Here is a 21,454-nt window from a genome sequence, read left to right as displayed (position 1 = left end):
TGACTTATAGCAGACACTGAATAAATGATTGTTAAAATGAATGGAATTTAACTACATTGAAGGATGTGAAGAATTTCACAAAAGGATATTCCAGGTTGTGTAAGTTTTCGTGAGTATTATTTTCCAGAGATTAAAAAAAAAAACATAAAATTTTGAAAGTCCCTTTATCTAACCTACAATCACCCTCTATAGCCCTTTCTTCCATAATGCAATTGTGTTGTGATGTCAGAAGTAGCCACTTGTGAGAAACAGTATTTATCTTTTTGAAAGCCATTGAACATAATCTGGGTATTCCAAAGTCAGAGTCAATAGAACAGAACTTAAGTAGTGTCGATATCTACTTAACAGCAAGATTCTAGCCAGGAACAAATTTTAACATAGACAATAATAGGTTTTAAAGTTTGTATTATCGGGGGACACATCTGAGAATGAGTGTTGTACAACTGGGATGGCTGGAAGCCAATTTTTAAATTCCTTTGAGCAACTGAGATGGAATTAAATTCAAGTTTTCCAAGAGTCTGATGATAGTTGCTGTGAAATTATTCTTCATGGGAACTTTTTTGAAATTTTGTTAAGCATGAATTCATTTCATAGAGTACAAGACAGAGCAGCTTTTTAATTTATACAAATACAGACAATGGAAGAACAGTGAAAGCGCTAGGGTGCACTGAGTGCACTGAGACGAGGTATTGCAAGCTAGTTTGATTCCTGTGAATCCCTTGCCCCTGTGCTTCCAGAAAAGAGCATGCCTGTGTTACTCCCTAAATTCTGCTCCCTGGGACCTACTGTGAACCGTGATATTGCTCAATCCACAGATCTGTCCCAATCAACTGCTATCCTGTACTGTATTCACTATGTAATTTTCTAATTTTGTCCAATTATGCTAACATTTTTTCCCCCTGTGACTGTTCCAACTGACAGAGACCATCTGCACCGATACAGACAGGTTCCAAAGTACGGTGGCAGAAGCTGAAAGTTAGCATGTCTCTCTTTGCTTTCTATTTCCTGCAAAACCACTTAAGGTGGCATGGCCCTCGGGTGTATTTCAAAGGTTACAGGGTGCACAGCAGATGGGGCAGCTTTAATAGATTTGTTTAACACACATATATGCAAATATACTAAAATCTCATTAAGGTAACATTCTTCTTAGTTTTTAGTTTTTAATATGCACAATTCAAGGCATAAGCAGCTATCCAGATGATTGGATTGATTCCCTGATGCCCTTCCAATAAAAATAGGGAATGATCCAAAAATGGCTAATTTAAGGTCCATTTTTTTTTCTGGTCCCAAATTAATGATGATTTACTTTTTTTCCAACTCCTACGCTTCATACTAGAGACAAGACTCCCCATGGCTCACCCATAGGCTACGTGATAACTTAACCTACTCATGATATGGATCAATGGTGTTGGGGTGGAAATCAGGGACAGCTTGTGCCAAAAGAAGTAAGGTTTTCATTCTTTAGAGTGATGTCTCTCTTAAAGAATCGTTTTGCTTCTTAAACTGATTTGAATTTGCATGAAATATCTGTACCACCCTAAGGCCAATCTATTGCATTTCCATCTTTGCATCACTTCCCAAAACCCAGCTACTCTGAATTGGGATTTGAAAGCAGTTGTTGGCTTAGAGTAGTGTGAAACTTTCTGGATCCATTTCCAAATGTACTCAAAAGTAATAGATCATTTTTTTCATTCATGGAGATACTAAAATGTGTATGAAATGCTCATATTTTTCACATGTTAAGGATGAGGATCATATAAGGGGGAAAAAAGAAATGGGGAAGGCAATGAACACTCTTACTGAATCCTGTATTAAATCTGATGAAATTTAATTATCTCATGAAATTCTAGTTGCTGAGTACTGAAGAAAGACTACATATCAAAAGAGCAAAGGATTTAAATCTAGTAGGGATCATACAGAGATATTTCTTTGCCCTATGGAACATAGAGAAGCATGACTAGAAAAAGGAATGAATGTAGGTTTATCCCAGAACTATTCACAATATTTGTTGTTCACAAAGACTGTTCCTTTTTGTTTTTAAGATGATTTCTTGGGTTTGGAGAAAAGAAATGACTGATATGTGAAACAAAAAAAAAAAATCTCCCTGCCTGTTGAGATGGAGAAATTGTTCATGAATAACTTCATCCATGTGAAAATATGACCTCTGTCAAGGTCAAATTGATCTCGGGAGATACTAGCACAAAGTTACTAGTGTTTGATTAAGACTTTGCTGATACAAGGCCAAACATCTGGTTGAAAAGGGAAAAATTCAGTCAATGAGCCAGATGTTTCTACAATACTTGGCATTGTGTGAATGAAACATCCAGATGAATTTTCACTTTCCCTACAGATGTTTTAATGTTGCATAGTCAGAGCCAAAAATCTCTGGAGGTTACAGAGAATAGTTCAGGTGAAACATAGGAGAGAATAGATATATTTTCAGTATCTGAGACATTTCTTTGCCTCATTTTATGCATTCCCTGTTTCTTTGAAAATACAATCCTCCTTGCCCCTTAAATTACACTTTAAATCAGCAGGAAAGTTCTTCAGAAAAGGCACCAAATTCTAGGACGACTGTCTGGTTTTGATTACAGGAGAGCAACGATGCTTCTTATCTGACTTGCATAAAAATTCAAGGCAGTGTGAGGTCCCCATCTTCAAAGTAGACTGTGGCCCAGAGAGGTTCTGCCAGAGGTACTATCATAAATGCATATGGTGCTATTATACAGGGAGAAGCCACAGGAGGGTGGCCTCCCAGCTAGATTCCCTGGCTCAGATTTCTTCCCTACTTCCTAGTCAATTTTGCATACCCTACCCAGATTCATCTTCTTAAAATATTACATTCATAAGGGAAATTCACTGCTCAAAGATCCACACTGCTTCTCATGGGGTTGGAGTTGCAAGGGACTTCAGGGGTTATTTTTGCAACTCCCTCATTTTACAGATAAAGAAACTGGCCTATGTAGGTTAAATGACTTGTCCAAAATCACCCAAGTTCTAAGTGTCAGAGATGGGATTCAAACACAGATCCTTTGACTTCAGGTTCTGCACACTTTCTATTATATCACTGTGCTTTTCGCAGATTGAAGCCTAATCTTAAGGTGATCCTTCAAATAGATTCATCTAAGCTACCCAGTCTTACTTCTATTGTAAGAATCAGGTTGATCTTATTGTTCCCACTTCACCCCTATCCCAGCCCCTCAAAGGGAAAAGAACAGAGACAGGGACAGAGATAGATAGATAGAGAGAGACAGAGACAGACAAAGATAGATAAAGAGACAGAAAGGGAAAGAGAAAGAGAGACAAAAAAAAAAAAAAAAAAAAAACCCAGAGGGACAAAGACAAAGATAAAAGAAAGACAGGGAGAAAGAAATACAGAAATACAGAGACAGAGACATACAGAGAGAGACAGAGAGAGAGGGAGACAGGGAGAGAGACTGACAGACAGAAAGACAAGCAGAGACACAGAATAACACACATACACATGGAGAGATAAAGATAAACACAGAGAGATAGACAGAGAGACAAGGTAAGAACAGAGACAAAAGAGAGGCAGAAAGACAGATGCTCACAGAAAAATAGAAAGAGACAGAGACAAAAAAAGATGGAGAGATAGACACATACACACGCAGAGAAAGTGAGAGAGGCGGGAAGGAGAGAAAGCTCTAGCTAAAAATCTCCCATAATTTCTTTTTTCCACCCCAGTATCCCCATCCCAGGCTGGAATTCTGGGAGGGGTCCAACATACCAACTCTCTTTCAACCCCTATTATGGCCTAGGTGGTTTCTAGAAGCACTTGGTGAAGTAGAAATATTCAATTTCTTGTCCTACTTCTTCAATTAAAAAAAAAAAAAAAACATAGCCCGAAGCAAGTGAGCTTCTAGCTTCAATCACAAATGCACAACTGAAGGGACCCTAATGAATCCAGCAAACAAGGATTTTCAAAGTGCAGAAAATGTTCCTTGTTTCCCACTGCTCAGGTATGATGCTTAACATAGGCTGTGATGTGTGAAGACTTCATATACATATGTTTTTATTTATGTCATGTTGTCACATCTTCAAGTAGCTCCTTTGTTTCCAATGGAAAATTCTAAGGCAATAATTATTAGGAAGACACAGCAGTAGTTTGATATAGCAGAAATAGAGTAACTGAGCTGGGAGTCAGGCAAACCTGAGTTCAAACACCTTACCTGAAGTTTTTCAAATGTGAGTCTCTGAGGTAGTCATTTCCCTTCTTTAATTTAAGCAACTCCATAAGATTCATTTTTTTTTTTTTTGGTAGAGAGAGTCCTCACACTGGAAGCTCCTCCATCCTGATGAAACTTTTCTATTCTAATAACAGGAGCCACAGGTATGCAATAAGCCATGCTCAGGCTGGATCACAATTGGATAATGTTCTCAATGACAAACTATTTGCTGTGGCAAAAACTCATCTCTTTAATGTCAATATTTCCTCAAGGGATGTTATATGGCTTGCCTCTGGAAACTTGCAAGATTCCTTTCATGACCCCAAACTTCTTGAAACAAAGGTTTGTCTTTTTAATTTTCTACTAGTGGTGTTTCATGACTACAAATCATGAAATATGAAATATTTTGGAAAATTAAAAATGAAAATATATCAGAAGACAAAGAAGAAGCTTGTGGTAGATGTAAGTAAGCTGCCCCACCATTAGTTGTTTTTTTGTTTTTTATAAAAACTACCCACAAAACAAACTATAAAAAAGAGCTGGAATAAAAGACATCACCAAAGAAATAGGTGACTGAAAAAGTACATGGCCTGAGCATATGATGAGAGACTGGGATAAATGAGTGATATATAGATTGGCTATATGCTAACAGAGTGGATAGAGTACTGGACCTGGATTCAGGAAGAATCAAGTTCAAATTCAGAATAAGATATTTCTTAGCTGTGTGACTCTGAGCAGGTCCCCTAACAACAATCTGCTTCAGTTTCCTCTCCAGTAAAATACAGATACTAACAGCATTTACCTCCCAGGATTGTTGTGAGAATCAGCTAAAGTATTTGCAAAGTGCCTATCAAAGTGGTTGGTACATAGAACTCACTATATAAATGCAAACTATCATTGTTATTATTATTCATTACTACAATTGTTTCAAGCAGAATCAAGTAAATTCTGATTAGCAGGTTTTGTGCCCCCTCCCACTTAGTTGGTGAATTTACAGTGGGATGAAGATAAAAGTCTTCATAAGATGGGCAAATAGGGATGGGGTTTCTTGCTTTCTATATAACTGGGGAATTCCACACACTTCAACAAGACCACAGATCTATTTAAGCATTGAGTATTTGATTAATCCCATATAGCTGCTAATCCTGAAGAAACACAGTGGCCATCCCACTGAATATATGCCTATGTCCTGCCCACTTTCAGGGACTGATGTATTCTGAACTCAGTGATTTCCCATAGTGTGCATCCTTACTGCTTCCAATGAGAAGTCCATCGGCCTCTTTATAAGGGGAATGCAAAACCAGAAGCTTCTTATTGATTTCTTTGTAATACCCCTCATTTGCTCCCTTCTTCCATTACAGGAGGAGGAGTTTCATCACAGAGGATTGGTCACTGGACAGTAAAATATGTCCATTCAGTAAACCTAAAAATGAGAAATAACTTCTCTCACTCAGTTTCCTCAACTATAAAATGGGGAAAATAACACCCAATCTTAGTGTTATTGTGAGGATTCAATGAAATGCTATTTTCGCAGAATTCCTACTACATAATAAGCATCACACACACACACACACACACACACACACACACACACACAAAATATCTAATTATATAAATCCTTATCTTCTCTTCTCTCTTCTTCAGAATTTGTGGTTTAGGACTTTCCAGAGCTTCCTTACATTTCCCAAAAAGAGGAGGAGGAGATTTCTCTTTCTTCCTCTCTGGATAATGGCTACATTGAATAAATTGTAATTAATTCACAGGGTTGTCTATGAAAATGAGAATGGACCTCAAAAGCTCTAGGTATCTAGCTCTTTTGCCTTTTTTTTTTTTTTTTTTTTTGAGCCTAGGTAACTGAAGAATGATCCTGAGGTGAGAAGGATTTTGTTTGTATTGGTTTCATTGCTTTTATTTTTGGGAGTAGGGGATGATGATAAACTTGTAAATTCAAGAATTTGGAATCTCTTGTTTTTGTAGTCCTATGTGTTTCAATTTTTAATGTTTTAAGCACTTATCTCCTGGGAGAACACAGTATCAGAAATGGGTTACTATTTCATGTTAAGATGTTAGTTTCATATTTTAGACACTTGTTTGATGGTGGAGAAATAAATAAATAAATAGCTGCCCTATACATCATCTACTTTGTATATCAAATAACTTATTAGATGAGATCCCATTAATCAAGACATACCATCTCCTAACTCTGGGCATTCTTATGCTTGTCCTCAATACTTGGAATGCTTTCCTTCATTGCTACCTACTGGCTTCCACTAGCTTTCTTCAGGTCCCAGCTTGCAACCCCCTCATTTTACAGATAAACCCATGTAGGTTAAATGACTTGTCCCAAATCACCCAGGTTCTAAGTATCAAAAATAGGTTTCAAGCCATCTCTACAGGCAGTCTTTCCCCACCTTTCTTAATCCCTCTTTTAATTATTTCCTATTTAATCTTTATACGGCTAGTCTGTAATATTTACTTGGTAGCTCCTTGAGAACAGCAACTACCTTAGTTTCTTTTGTTTCTTTTTTGTATCCCCAGTGCTTAAGATAGCGCCTGACACATAGTAGGTACTCAATAAATATTTATTGATTGACTAATCCCTTTTGAAGAGGATTTAGACAAGAGATAAAAGTTAACTTTTTAAATGTAATGTGTCTAGAATTCTACTCTTGGATGGTGATGTAATAGGACAAAAGCAATGAATTCAGTCTCGAGAACTCAGAATTAGGACCTTTGCTATATGCGGGAATAACATAATCTCAGGGCAATCAAAATACAGTGATCCAAAAAGCAATGGAAAGATTCTTTGTGTTTAAGTAGCATATGACAAGTTACCAACAATAAGAAGTGGCATAAATTCCACCAGGTATGTCATTTCAAAAGTGGAAAAGCCTTAGCAATCCCTTCCCCTCATTACAGAAAGAAGGAAATCCAGACCCAGTAAAGGATATTTACTATTTATTGTTCAAGGTTGTACTGGCTATTGTAAAGACTAGAAAAGGTCAGGTATGATTGTCAGAGAATGATATATAAGACTGGAAAAGAGGTTTGCCAAGTCAGGTTGCAAGAATGAATAGCAACAGATGGACAGTCTGAGTGATATAAAGACATATCCAGAATGTTAAAAGAACCAGAAAATTACCACAAACATGTTGGGACAAGAATGAAACTGCATGAAAAAATGGGAAAGAACTGAGAGTTATACTGGTGAAGGGAGGACCCAAACAGCTAACATTTACATAGTGCATTAAGGTTTGCAAAGTGCTTTATAAATATTACCTCAAAATATGTTTAAAAGAATTGCCCATATTTAATCTATATTTTCCCTCCCTCCCTTCCCTCCTTCTTTCCTTCTTTCCTCTCTCTCTGCCTCTTGACTGTTTCTCCTTCTTTCTTTCTATATACATATATAGGTATTGTGCACACACACACATACATATGCACATATATATGCATACAGACATACATACACATATACAAGAAATTAAAACTTAAAACTGCACTAAAACTTTTGGGACATGCTATATAGGAATATACAGATTCACACATGCACACACATATATCATGCACATATAAACAGATCCATATACTCATAGATACAAATATACATATACATATGCCTCATAGATATTTTAGGATTATCTGGCCAGAGTTAATTTTTTTTCTTTCAGAGCCCCTTAAAGGCTGCCGGAGGCAATCCAATCAACCAGATAAGCTGCACTCTAGGGAAAGCTCTGTTTTTATAAAACAACTTAATTTGCTCTACCCCCAAATAACCTTATTTTTAATTTTTGCAACAAGAAACCTAATTGCCCACTTTACTTCTACTCAGGAAAATCCCCAAAACCCAGTTAAGCATTTTCTTAAAAAACAAATCTTTACAAACTAGCCACTGGAAAAAAAAAAAAAAGAATCAAAGTTTTGCCTAAGCTGGTAAAATTAATTTATTGAAAATCTCTGTGTTGGTTCTGCCCCCAATTTAAAGACTCTCTTTTTGGAGTCCAAGAATGGCCAGTCCCCACAGGTTTTCCCTAGATAGATTCATGCATCATTAGCATATTACACCAAGGCTTTGCATGTTTATATATCACATTTTCTCTGCAGCATGGTACTTTGAAAGGTACCAAAAATAGATCAGGATCTAGATGGAGAGTGAAGTTTATTTTAAAATAATATGATTTCAATAGTTTTATAATGGTGGCAATCTTCATATTCATGAGATTGAAAGGAAGTTAATTTGTGCTATTTTCACGTTTGTAGGCTATAGATTGCCAGAAATCTCCACCTTATCTGCAATGACATAAATGTTTATCAAAAGCAATAGATCTTCAAATAACCTCCTATCTAAGGATGTCAAGGTGCCCCATGAACATTAATTAAATCTTCTAACCTTTCTAAGATGAGATAGTGTTAGATGTTTCTAAACTTTCTAAAACAGGACGGTGTTATTAATATCTTGAATGGATACATTAGAAAATTAAGATATGATGAAATGAGTCTCCTTAACTTATAAACAGTCAGCACCTATTTACTGAACGTTCTGTCTTGTTGATAAGTGCTATGAAGTATACGGCAATGTACAATATGTTCCTGGATCTCAAGAATCTTATATTTCACTTGGAGGGGTAAAATAAAACAAAATGAAATAAGAGTCAACAATATAAATCTACACAAGAGAGTGTATAATTTTATTTTCCAGGCATATAGTTGGAGTTAGAAAGACCAAATTCAAATCTGGCCTTAGATACTAACTACCTAGGTGACCTTAGATAAGCCACTTAATCATGTTTATCTCAATTTCTGAAAAAGGAAATGTCAAACTCCTCTAGTATCATTGCCAAGAAAACCCTAAATGGCATCATGAAGATTCAAACATTATTGAAAACATTTAATAACAACAAAAATAATTTTATTGATGGTGTAAGACATTATGAGATAGTTACTAAATGATCAGTAATTTATTGTGTGATATTTGTTATTGAATAATCAATAAATGATCACAATATGATAAATACTAGACCATAGGATAAAGACTAATGATCAGTGACTTACTGAATAAAGTAAAACTTATTAAATAATCAACAAATGATCAGAGCATGACAGATGCAACATCACAGAGCAAGGACTAAGCTAAGTAGATAGTCAGCATTGGGATAGTTAGCATTGACTATCCACCCAGCTTAGTTCTTGCCATGTGGTATAATGAAGAAGGTATTAGATTTGAAGGCAGAAGATTTGGGCTTTAATCTTGACTTTACTTGTTACTCCCAATATGACCCTGGTCAAGTCATTTTTATCATTCTGGGCTACTCTTGCCACACTCATTTAATAAAAAGAACAATGGTTAGACTAGAATTAGATAACCTCTTATGTCTTAACTAGCTCTTAAGTCTAAGAAATCTATAAAATGAGAGTAACAGAATAATTCTATTCAAAATTCCCTTACAATTCTAAAATCCTATATCAAATATCTTTAATGATATAAAGTGATGGAAATGGAATTGTGAAAGGTTTGAGAAAGTCAAATATCCCCAAATCTTTTCCTTTTGTTCTAGTAATTTTCATGAAAAGCAAAAGGAATCATGCCAGAAAATAGGCATTACTTAGTGAATTTTATTTTAGTTACCAGTTATTATAATACTGTTTTCTTGCAGTTTGCTACATAAGGTTGGATCTACATGAGGCAAGCATTTCCAAATTTTATATAGATTCATAGATATATGTGTGTATGTGAGAAAGAAAGTATTGAGAGAGGGGCTAAAAGAGACAGAGGGAGAGAGACAGAGAGAGAAAGAGAGAGAGAGGAGGGGAGAAAAAGGGTAAAGAGAGAGGGGATTAGGAGGGAGGGAGGGAGAAAAAAAGGAAAGAGAGAGGAAGAGGGAGGGAAGGAGAGAGAGAAAGAAAAAAATATATACAAGAGGCAACAAAAAATAATGGATAGAAATCTGGGCTTGGAGTCATGAAAGCTTGGACTCAATTTAGCTGTGAAACCCTGGACAAATCTTTTTACCTTTCCATGTTTCCATTAAGCACTACAATAAATGCTCACAACTGTAAATTGTGGAGCAGTTGCAGGAATGTTCTGGTAGAAGGAATTTCTCCATTGGGAGCTTCTTACACCAAAGACATAATACCAGTTAAAACAAAGAGACATGCATGTTTACTGCAAAGTATCCAAGTACATGCTAGTCACAGCCATCCATCTAGAATTTCCCATTCCCCATACTTAGGTCCATTTGTCATGATTCTTTCTAGAGATGTAGAAAAAAATGGTGAAGATATGATAGAAATAGGGGCATTCTGGGAAGATGGCAAAGTCTGTCAGAAATTTTCAGGTTCTCCAGATTTTCTTCACAGACAGAAAATCACATGAAAAGAAGGTAGAGTAGCGAAAATAAAAGGGTAAAACAGTTGTCTTCCTAAAACAAATTGAGAGAACCTCAAAAAAGACAAGGCCTCCAAAGGGCTTAAGTTTGGCCAGAGTGATACATAGGCACCTACAGACCAACTCCACAGAATCAACAAGCAATGGCCCCTGAAGGCAGCAACCTTGGAAAGCAAACAAAGCCTCCAGAAATTTCACTTCAACTTTCACTTCACAAGTAGTATCTTTGAAGGGAATAACAAGTTGTACAAGAGTAGTTTTCATGTACAATCATCCTTTTTTATTGTACTGTGTTATATTTTGTTCTATGACTGAAAATAAATTTTTTTTAAAAAAAGAGTAAGAATCTGCATATCATAAATACTAGACCTCCATTGTACATTTTAATTATAAAAAAATAAATGCCACTTGCATTTATTTTTTTTAAAATATGATAAAATAGGTAGGTACCTGATCTACTGGTAACATGTAATGATGTAGTCTAGAAAGACGAAATTTTATATTTCCTTATTTCTATATACACTTAATCTCTCTGTAGAATATAAAATCCTTGAGGACAGGGACTGTTTCTTCCCTTCAAGTTCCCCCAAGGCCTTGGATACAGTGGGTACTAATTGAATATTTATTAGGTGGATCTTTTTTTAAGGAGGAAAAAAACCTCCCTTGAATCTAATAGACATAAATATTTTCAAAGTTATAAACTGATGTAAAAGATCTTCAGTTCTCATATGAATACAATAACCACACACTCCAGTGAGTTGAAAGAATATTGGTTTTCAATCAGTCTCACATCTAAAAGTCCTTTTACAAAATTGTATGATATTGTAAATGGAAAGAATACTTAAGATGAGAACTGTTCTGTTTATGATTCTGCTGCTAATAAGCTGTGTGAATTCACACAATATACAGTCTCTCTCTCTCTGGACATCAGTAGCCTGGAATTTCATTTCTTCATTTACAAAATGAGGAAGTTTTACTAGAGTCCTTTCTAGATCTAATTTGGTACAGCTTTCATATACTTTATAGGGAGATGGTCTGACTCCAATTAGGATATATGTATCTGACTTGAGGGCACTTAGACTCACCAAGGCCCAACCAGGAATTTTCCTTTTAGCTTCCAGATCACAGTTTTAGACATGAAAAGGGTTATGCTCATCTAGACTTGTCAATCAAAGTCCAATGTATGATAAATATCTGAGGTGGGTCTTGAATTTCCCATTGAACCCTACTGCCTCCCAGGGTTCTCAGAGTTTAGAACACAATAATCTCACTAAATCTGGCTTTGTCTTAACAGTTTCATCAAGCTGAAGACCATAGAGAGACATGGATCAAGTTTTCTTCAAGGTCGGAAGAAAGAACCAATTTCATCTCTTAAAAAGTGAAGGTGGAAAGAGACATTTGTAAAACACTGTTCTCTGAAGGATCATCTAGAACACAATGCCTGGGGCTGGGGGTGGGGGGGGAGAGAAGCGTTCCTAAGACTCATAAGGACCATCAAGTATTACTGGAGAGTATATTGGCTCCAGGAAGACTCCTTTTTCTTAATTTAAATCTGATCTTAGATACTCGCTGACTGTGTGACTTTGAGCAAGCTATTTAACTCTGTTGTTCTCAGTTTCCTCATCTGTAAAATGAAATTGAGAAGAAAATAGTAAACCCCTCCAGTATCTTTGCCAAGAAAACCCTAAATGGGGTCATGATTGCAATGACTGCACAACAAAGGTCTCACTAAGAAAGGAAAATGCTGGGGGCAGCTAGGTGGTGCAGTGGATAGAGCACCAGCCCTTTAGTCAAGAAGGCCTGGGTTCAAATCTGCATTCAGACCCTTAAATACTTCGTGGCTGTGTGACCCTGGCCAAGTTACTTAACCCCAATTGCCTCAGAAAAAAAAAAAAGAAGAATGCCAAGCTATGAGTACTCACAACACAGTTTACCTTAATTTTTGGAGTAATGGCAAATCTTTGTCTAAAATAGCATTGTACTTAGTTGTAGTTAAATGAATGTTTTAAATTGAATATGCTTGATAGAGTGGCACTAAAGGCTTTCCAAAGCCCATACACTGCACATCGACAGAGGCCTGTGACTTGCCTTTGGAAATAAAATGACTATGTGAGGTTCTCCCCTCATAAGATTTTTTAAAATTTATTTGAGTCAGCAAAATTAAGAGACATCAGCAGGGCAATGTTGGCCAAGTCCCTATTTTCACAAATAATACCTTTCTTGCCTTTTACAAGCCTGTTTAAGGACCTGCCGTGCATCCTGGCTACAATTCAAAGCCTGTCTAATGAAAGCACCTCCACTGTCAGCAATGTTAATGTCACTTTAAAGAGTGTGAAATGTTGCTAAATGTGTCAGGAAACAATTAGATAACATAAGAGGCATGTTTTCTCAGCACACAGCAAAATATATTATGCAGGCAGAAGATAAACTCAAAGTTTTCTGAGGTACAGCATATTCAGCATACTCTTACTCTTTCTCTCTCTTCTCTCTTTCTTTTTTCTCTCTCTCTCCCTCTCTCTCCTGCTCTGTTTCTGTCTGTCTCTCTCCCTCTCTTTCTGTCTCTGTCTCTCTATTTGTCTCCCTCCCTCCCTCTTTCCTCTCCCCCTCTTCCGCTCTCTCTCTACGTCTCCCTTCCTCCCTTCCCTTTTTCCCCACCTTCTCTCTGCCACCCCCCCTCTCCCCCTCCTCTCTCTCTCTCCTCTCTCTCTCTCTCTTTGTCTCCTCCCTCCCTCTTTCCTCTCCCCCTCTTCCGCTCTCTCTCTACGTCTCCCTTCCTCCCTTCCCTTTTTCCCCATCTTCTCTCTGCCGCCTCCCCTCCCCCTACACTCACTCTCTCTCTCTCTCTCTCTCTCTCTCTCTCTCTCTCTCTCTCTCTCTCTCTCCTCCCTCCCTCCCTCCCTCTCTCTCTCTCTCTCTTCTCTCTCTCTCTCTCTCTCTCTTCTCTCTCTCTCTCTCTCTTCTCTCTCTCTCTCTCTCTTCTCTCTCTCTCTTCTCTCTCTCTCTACGTCTCCCTTCCTCCCTTCCCTTTTTCCCGCCTTCTCTCTGCCGCCTCCCCTCCCCCTCCTCCCTCTCTCTCTCTCCTCTCTCTCTCTCTCTCTCTCTCTCTCTCTCTCCCTCCCTCCTCCCTCCCTCCCTCCCTCTCTTTTCTCTCTCCTTCTCTGTTTCTGTCTGTCTCTCTCACTTCCTCTCTTTCTGTCTCTCTGTCTCCCTCCCTTCCTCCTTCCTCTCCCCTTCTTCTCTCTGTCTCTCTCCATCTCCCTTCCTCCTTTCCCTTTCTCCCACCTTCTCTCTGTCTCTGTCTCTCTGCCTTGGTCTGTTTCTTCTCTCTCTCCCTCTCTTCCTGTCTCTCCCTCTCTTCCTGTCTCTCCCTTTCTCCCTCTCCCTCTCCCTCTCTCCCTTCCCACCCCCCCCCCCCCAAATTCAACAGAGAAATTGTTTGGCAAGAGTAAGCCCTGTTTCAAATACTTGGAAAAGGCATAAAGGCCTGATCTGCCTGTGACTGCCGCAGTTTGAGCCTTGGACTATCAGGCTCCAGGAGATACAAACAGTCCTCAACCCAAATTAAATGTGTGCCCTCCTAATTAGCATTATAAATATAGGTTTGCATGAGCCAGAGTTGATAAAATTACAGTGTTGAGCTGGAAAAGAATCATCTGCTCTCCCTACAGATACAATAGCCACTGGTTTTGCAAGCTTGAAACAAGGCACTGTTCAACCAATCTCTGGGCAGGTCAGCTTGGGGAGCTAAGGTAAACACCAAGGAAGCGGCTACCAACACCACACAGGGCACGGACCCAACTAGCTCTGTGAATGCCAAAACATAGGGAGTTTTATTCCTAAATTCTGAGGAGAAAGGCTCTCAACAGTGAAAATATGGTGGTAGAGATTGGTTTGAATTCCATCTGTAGAGATTCACAAGTATGGCTCATAACAGGTGTGGTCTTCCTATATTCCATGATACATATTCTAGGATTTAAATATCTCCATAGCAAGTCATATAATAAATATCTACAGCACTTTAGAGTACTGAGCTGGTCCTTAGCAGCCATCTTACCCAACCTCATTTTACACAGCAGGGTTTTGTTTTGTTTTTTGCTGTCAAATTCATAGACTTCACATTAAGAACCCTAAAACTGAGGCCCACTTAGATCCCATGATGCCCTGCATCCACAGCATGCTAATACACATATTCAGGAATTGTAATTTATAGATTATTATCTCTCCAAGTTCTTCATGGGAAGTCAATTAATTCATAAATACAGGGAAGGAAAAGCCTGCCTTCGTGTCAATTCATATGAATACTTTATAAAAGCTTTTATGAAATACCTACCTTGTATACGGTCCTACATGACAAACATTTCTTATTGTTAGTCCCACTCTTTGTTGCACTGTGGACCATACTATCCACAAAGTTTTCTTGACAAAGATACCAGAGTGGTCTAGAATTTCCTTTTCCATTGAATTAAGGTATACAGAGACCAAGTGACTTGACCAGTTACACAGATAACAAGCATTTGAGGCTGCTTTTGAACTCAGGTCTTCTAGATTCTAGGCTTAACTTCTATCCACTGAGTCATCTAATTGTGTCTTAGGCACAAGCAATGCTAAAAAGTTCAAGCTTTATAGCAATTTTGCCAAAAAAAAAGTCTGTTTTAGGTGGCATTATAGAATGTCACCTTATAGTATGATGCAACTATAAAAATGTCCTGTGTCTTTAATATACTAAAAGGAATATAGTGTGCATATCAATGGAAATAAGTGCAACTGTACTACTGCAGTTCTTTGCAGCTTTCTGTTCAGTTCTAAGCAGCACATTTTAAGAGAAACAGGAACAAGATGAAATATATTTGGAGTAGGATAACCAATATGTTGAGCAAAAAATGGTAGTATTGGGGATAAAAAGAAAGGTCATGAACCTGTGTGTTCAAATACTCCAAAAGCCGGCGTAGAAAAGAAGGACTAAATGTGTACTAGGCAAAACTAGGAGCTACTTGGAGAGATGCTATAGAAGGGCAGATTTCAGGTTGACACAAGAAGGAATGGCCTAATAAAGAAAGCTATCTAACAATAGAATGGTATTCTTGGTAAAGAAACTCCCTATATTTAAGCAGATATTAGAGTATCAGCTGTCAAAAATACCACAAAGGGGTTTGGTAGTAGGCTAAACTAGTTTATATCAAATTCTAAGATTTTATGATTATTTTTTAGCTACTTTTCTCCAAGGTAGAAAAGGCCAACAAAGGTCAGAGGCCTATGCAGGTACCACTGTTCTCCTACATTGGGAATCAGTGATATATTTGCTCTAAATCCTTTCCATCTAGCTGAAAAATGTCTAGCTCCCAGATGAAAATTGAGACCCATATAGACTCATCCATCCTTAGAGGACTTAACTTTATTTAAAAGAAACATGTCACTGTGTTGAAATTTAAGCTCAAATTAATTATAGGAAATGTAATATTTAGGCAACCTCAGTTTCAGGATTCAGCATTTCAGCTTGAAGCAGTTTCTAATACTAAATGGGAGATTATAACTGGTCTCAAAATAATAACCTTTTCTGCTTTTATAGCTGCTTTCATCTGAGGATCTCAAAGCACTCTGCAAACAATAATTAATTTTCACCTGGGAGGTAAAGAAGCCTTCTTTTGGCTCATTTGTTAGAGCAGGGTGTGACTTGTCAATGCTTAGGCAGAAAATAGAAGGGAAGTTTGTGTGGTGGTTTGCTGCTCTCACCTGCTTGCCCTGCAATCAGACTGAGCTGCATTGCCTCTTTCTAGCACTGATCTGGCAAATGTTGACCTACTTTTAAAGGGCTCCTGCCCCTATTTTAGAACAGCTAAATTCAGGCACAATAGGTTTTCATTAGGGGTGGAGTTTCTTTCCTAATAGGCCTTCATACCTGCCATGAAAAGAAATAGGTGATCCATCTAGAATACATGTGGTTAATCCCAGGTGAGGATGCATTGCTCTTACAAGATTTTTGTTAAATCTTACTGCTTTCTTGCCTCCCCCCCCCCCCTCAACCCGCCCCCAAATAACTGCTTTTGTAGATAACATAGAGTAGCTCTACCACTTCAGGATATAAAAATTTGGTACAATTTTATTCCCTATTTTGATGGGCAGCCCACCAAAATGGGACTCTGAAAGGGGTGCAAAATATATGCAATTTTGTGAGGATCTTAGAAATGCTATAGGTTTCTACAGTTCTTCAGTAAAAAAAAAAAGCCTCTAAGTGGATAGCATATGACCTTTTCTCTCTTCTGCATATGCTAATGAAATGGCCCTACCCACCACTCAAATCCCCAGCACAAAAGTATTCTTACCATCCCTTATCTTATCACTTTTGCCTCAGGGTCCTTCTCTCTCCTTCTTTACTTAATTTTGTAGTATTTGGTCACACCAAATATATCATAATGTAACCTTATTGTTGAATTCTTTTGTAAAAGTGGGATTTGAAACTGATCAGGGAGTACTAGCTCACATGACCCTCAAGATTAAGATTGTGGAAATGATATAGAAGTTCTCAGTCAACAGCTTCTGCTGCTGGATCATATATATTCTTTGTTTGATATCCTGCTTTTCATTGAAAACTCTTTTCTCTGCTCCTTCTCACCCTCTACTTCCAGTACCTATTAAGACTTAATGGCTATCATCTTATAAAAAGAAACAAACAAACAAAAAAATCCTGTGTTAACTGAACCTCATCTAATTCTAATGGTTATTATACCACTCCAGCAATCATATAACTTAGGTTGAAAGATATAACAGAAGAAATGAAAAGATTTCAAAAAATATTAAAAAATCACTGATTTTTAGAACTATAAGAGACCCTTTGATGTCATCTCATCCAAACTCATCTGCAAGACAAGGAAATGAAAGGACAGAGAAATAAAGAGGCTTCCCCCTAAGGTCACACAACAAATTAGTGGCAGAACCTTGCAGAATTCTCCTATTCCACATGATTCAAAATGATGGTGACCTTTGCCTTGAAATTCCTCCGAGTTAGCTCAACATTTATGGTTCTACAGAGAAATGATGTTTGATGCAATATTAAAAGAATACTTCCTTCTGAATTAGAGAGTAAGAGTGAAAGAAAAACAACAACAATAACATCTGGCTTTCTCATCACTGGAAAATACAAAGAATAGAGCCATTGCTGAGGTCTAACTGCAGGTGACTTAGGGAAAACATGATTAAGAAAGTTTAATATAGCAACTGGACCAAAGCATGCTTCAGAATTAAAATCTGGACAAACACAAATGTATTGATATTGTTGCATGGAAAAACAAAAAAAAAAAAAAAAAAAAAAAAGAAAAAAAAAAGAAAGAAAGAAAGAAACAAATCCCCTTGCAAACCCATTTTCACATGCATTTCTATCACAAAGGGAAGAGAAAGGAATAGTACAGTGTAGTAAATTAATTTTAGTCATGTTGCCTGATTTTTCCTTCAGCTTGACCTGATTTTCTTTTAAGCCTTAGGCATGGTTAATTTATAGGGTGTGTGTGTGTGTGTGTGTGTGTGTGTGTGTGTGTGTGTGTGGTGTGTATATGTGTGTGTGTGTGGTGTATATATGTGTGTGTATGAGAGAGAGAGAAACAGAAACAGAGAAAAATCTTTTTTTGAATATAAATATATTGTTTTTCTTCTATAATTAAAAAAATCACATCTTCAGGACTTTGAAAATAAAGGGGAGAGGAAATATATGGAAAGAACTTTGTTTTTTATAGTTTTTGTACATTGGATGAGATATACATAATAGAAATAAGAAGACAAACATCATCTAGGGTAGATTATTTTTTAAAACCTAGAAACATAGAATTACAACATTACAAGCTCCACAGTTCTTATTATTGGTAGAAGTGTGCTTATTTGTGGGGAACTCAATAAATAAGAAATATTTCTCATTTGAATTTTGCTGAAGTCAAGCTACTTTATCAGAGGGGCTGAAGATTAATTTATATCTGCAAAGCTTAAGACCTTAAGCTCAGGACTGAAATAGAAAACCTCAAATCTGCAATTTCAGTTTACATAGAATAGGTAAAATGAAAGTTGAGATATTATCCATGGAAATAAACAGTTGCTTAATTGGGTCTGTGTGACCTCCCATTAGGGACAGAAACAGTCGACAGCAGGGAAAACTACTTAAGAGCTTTCTTGACAAACTCAACAAGTAACTCCACCATGAAAAAGGGCAGATACTTTCTTAATATACTATGGAAGGAAATGTAACTTTAAAAAAGAGCACATGGTCTCTATCTGTGTGAGAAAATGAATGTGAAATCACTTCTCAACTAGATTTCATTTGAGATGAATGCCTCATCCTAGAAATGCCCATTGGGTTATGAAATTTTGCTTCTCCAAAATGGTTTTGAAGTTTTAGATATCTCATCAGAACCATTTTACCCTCAAATTTCACCAAATATCCAAACAAAAAGCACAGCTACTTTTGTTAAAAACCTGGAAACTTAAATACTTTTTGAAGCAATGATTACACCAGACAATCAAACTATTTAGAATGTTAGCAAAAAAGGCTCCCATTTGTAACTAGATCATATTTGTTTTTATATCTAGTAAATTGAATTAATCAGAATTTGATTTGCTTTTGTCCAAGCACACTTCCTTTCATGTAATATTGCAATTTCTTACCTGTTACAAAGATCACATGTAACTCAAAATTCTACACTTATTCGTGGGGCTAAAATAAAATAGAAAATAGCCAATACTGAAGGTTCATTTTTTTCTAAAAATCACAAGAAACTTACACAATGCAGGCATGAAAGCCAAAGACATGGATTACTATTAAAATAGGGTCCAAAGAGATCAATGCATGGGATAATAATTGCTTGCTGTCAAATGTTAAAACCACTAAATTTTTGTCTTGTTAAATCATCTGATGGCCCTTTCTTTTTTAGTTAAATGGGGATAAATAATAAAAAACAATTTACAACTAAAAGATGCTAGGGTTTTGCAGCTGCTGAATGTCTTCTGGGGAGATTAGATTCTATAATGAGGAGATATAACCATCATTTTATAAAAGCTGTTGCTGTCTTGGGAAAAACACCACTGAATACGATTAGAAAATGCCTTTCTTTCCATGAACCTATTACAGTTGAGAGCTGATTGCTTGGCATATGCTTAATGATATCTTCATAGGTGGAAAACAATCATTTGTTACAGTGGGTTTTGACAATGTATTAAGCTCAACGTGGTTCTTTGGATTCTGTAATTTAAATGGTTAGAAAAACATAAAGAGTAACACTTGCAAAAATTTAGGGGAAACACCCTAATAATCTCAGCATCCACACATTCCTTAACAAGAATTCTTTCCCGAGTAATTTAAATATCAGCTTCTTAATGAAAAGTATAAACACAATGCAATAGAGAGGCATTTTTGAATGTAGAAGCAACAATTTTTAAAATAATGTAGACACAAGTGAAAATGGCTAATGTGTCTATCTTCTCTGTACCTTTTTACCAAGTGGCAGAAAAATGTAGGTTTAATCAGGGTACGTGTACTGGGCATCAGTTTGAAGCTTAAAGTCCTAAGCTTTACAAATATAAATTAATCTTCAGTCTTGTGATAAAGTGCTTTACTTCAGCTAAATTCAAATAAGAAAAACTTAAGAGTTACAGATCTGTTTGGGGGAGCCTCGCTGCTTTTTAGTAATTCTTGCTTCCATTACCTGAGGAAGATGTTTTCATTTTTTTGTTTATTTATTTGTTTCATGGATCCTATAGGTATTCTTTAAGTGAAGCCTATCCCTTTTTCTGAACAAAATTTAAAAATATATAATATAAAATACATAGGATCATGAAGGAAATCAATTATCTTGAAATAGTTATCTATACATATAGGATTTACATATATGATATATAGGATAAATATAATGTATAAGATATAGATGACACACATGATATGTATGTGTGGGTGTACTATATATGAACACACATATACATATACATACACACATATGTATATAACATGGACCCCCCAGATTAAAAATCTCTGGTTCAGGGCATAGGAAGGGGATGATGGCGAACAGAATGGAAATTTTTTATTTTTTTGCATGAATTGCCTGCCCCAGTCCATTGGGAAAAGGGAAGCACATTTTTGCCGCTGCTATGGTGGCACAAATGAATCTTGAACTATCGGATGCTCACAGCTAAAAGCAAGAAAGCCCTACACTGGGATTTTTTTTCTTTTTTTATCCATTTGCAATCAAAATTCTGCCTTCAAGTTCTCATATCCACTTACACCTAAAGATAGACTGTGGAGCTTCTCAAGGCAATGTCTTATTTCTGGAATCCACTGTCACAAAATAGATAAAGCCAATAAATAAAACAGACTACATTTTGAATCAACTTTCATCATTCATTTGTTCATTCAACGAATATTTATCAAGTTCTTGCTATAGAAAGATCGCCTGATGGTCCCATTGAAGAGCTGTTATTAAAAATTATTTTCATAAACTTCTTCTAGCAAAGAAAAATAAAGCTGGAGCAGAGACATGCAACATTTGTTCCTTGAAATCTTGTAAAAAATCAATGACTATGCATGCTTGCATTAACACAGTGGCTTATCTTTCAAAATATATACCGCATAGTAGGAATCAGAATTAAATAGTGAGCAGACAAGCCAAAATCAAACTGACTCTAGGAATTTTCTCTCACCCCAACAAGAAGACAATCAATCTGACAAACAACCTCTAGTAAAGCTTTGACTTACTCCAATCAACATAATTTCCAAGTTAAGAAATGAAAACTTCCAAAGGGACTGACATATTTCTCCATAAATGGGTTTTGAGCTTTTGCTCCTCATTACAAGTGGAGTAGAGGAGATGATCCCCTGGGATTAGTGCAACAATTAATGATTCATGCACCCTGA

The 21,454-nt window shown here is 36.8% G+C and overlaps 1 protein-coding gene across 6 annotated transcripts in view; it reads right to left on the bottom strand.

Moving 5' to 3' along the window:
• TENM2 (teneurin transmembrane protein 2) overlaps positions 1–21,454 on the bottom strand; it is a 1,239,558-nt gene that overhangs the window by 370,169 nt on the left and 847,935 nt on the right. The gene's annotated exons all lie outside the window — the stretch shown is intronic.

Source organism: Antechinus flavipes, chromosome 2 (assembly GCF_016432865.1).
Source record: "Antechinus flavipes isolate AdamAnt ecotype Samford, QLD, Australia chromosome 2, AdamAnt_v2, whole genome shotgun sequence".
NCBI lineage: Eukaryota > Metazoa > Chordata > Mammalia > Dasyuromorphia > Dasyuridae > Antechinus > Antechinus flavipes.
Note: the sequence above shows the minus strand (reverse complement) of the source record. Positions and strands in the feature narration are given on the sequence as shown.